We start from the raw sequence: 1,452 nt of genomic DNA, 5'->3' as shown, positions 1-1,452 counted from the left end.
CTCCACTTGCTGACTTCCACTTCCCCTCCTTTCTAGTGAGTTCCCTGGCTCACTAGAGCCAGGGAAGGTAATTTTTGTCATCTAAATGGATGCCCATGTGGTTTCCAGTGAGCCGGAAGCCAAGGGCCGAGGCACCTCCAGGAGGAGGCATGGAACAGGCGTGATGCTTTGAGAAGGATCTGGAAGGGGAATCCCTGGCCTTCTGCAGGGAGTCAAAGTTAGCCTAAAGAGGAGAAATAGGCCAGGTGCCAGGTGGCCTGAATGCCATGGCTCTCAAGGATGGCATTCACAGATCACTTTTTTCCTAACTTGAATGACACCAGAGAGAAGCAAGTGGGTCTGAGGAAATCTGCCTATTACCTTTACTGTGCTGGTCTCTGTTACCGAAATGTGAAAGGTTCTGCTAGATTGCAACACACGCATCCCGAAAACTCACTGCAGAAATAAAAAACAACGGGGCTTATGGGGCAAACAGGGCTAGGGGCACAAAACTCAAAAACTTCATCAGTGCAATTTGAAAACAACATAGAAACCTAATAAAAGTGGTAGCACAGCTTAATGCGTGTTAAATGGTTAAGACATGCATGCTTACTGTGGCTATGGCATTTTATCTTGAAAAAAACTCATTTGTGGATATGTGAGGACAAGGGCAAAAAAGAAAGAAAAAGAGAAAAATGAGAGATAAAGGGAGGAAAAGAGCACAGAGAGGGAGAATAACAAATTAGGCTGAGCAGAGATTAAGGAGACAGGATCTCAGGGCCAGAGGGCCAGGAGTTCGGATTAGGGGTGGGAGGTCGTGACTCCAGCTGGGGACGGGTGTGGCCCAGTATCCTGGCCAGAGCTGTGCGTGTGTGCAGTTTGTGGATTCCTTCACAGCTCAGTTCAACTGGGTGCGGTTTTCTGTGTTCATCTGGTGTTTCTCGAAGACAAAATTTTTATAAGCCAATGCAAAACCATATTATGCCAAAATTGTTCCCTCACATCATTCGTGTTGGAACAGATTTGCATTTTTGGAAACAAACATTATGGTAGAACTGAGTTACTTAAAAGCATTGAGAAGATAATAGAATTTTGCTCTCTGTGTTTCTACCTTTCCCATGACTGTGTCTCCTTTGGTCTCACACTAGAATCACCTCCCTTCTTGGCCCTTCGTACCAGATCTATTTTACCTTCAGTATTTTCCATAACCAGAGGTAGCCACTGAATTCAGCCATGACAATGCGTACTCTGGTGACCCGGTTGATTCTTTCTGTTTTTTTTTTTTTTAAAGATTTTATTGGGGAATTGCAGGAGGGGAACAGCAATGGGGAATCGGGGAAGGGGAACAGACAAGTTGCTGTCCTTTTGTTCTTCAGTCTAGTTGTGGAGGACGTCGCTTCACTGGNAAAAAAAAAGTATCCTTTCTTTTCTTTCACTAATAGCTCCCTTGCCCCACCCTTCTTCCTATAAAAT

Source organism: Hipposideros armiger, unplaced genomic scaffold (assembly GCF_001890085.2).
Source record: "Hipposideros armiger isolate ML-2016 unplaced genomic scaffold, ASM189008v1 scaffold_167, whole genome shotgun sequence".
NCBI classification, from domain to species: domain Eukaryota; kingdom Metazoa; phylum Chordata; class Mammalia; order Chiroptera; family Hipposideridae; genus Hipposideros; species Hipposideros armiger.
Note: the sequence above shows the minus strand (reverse complement) of the source record.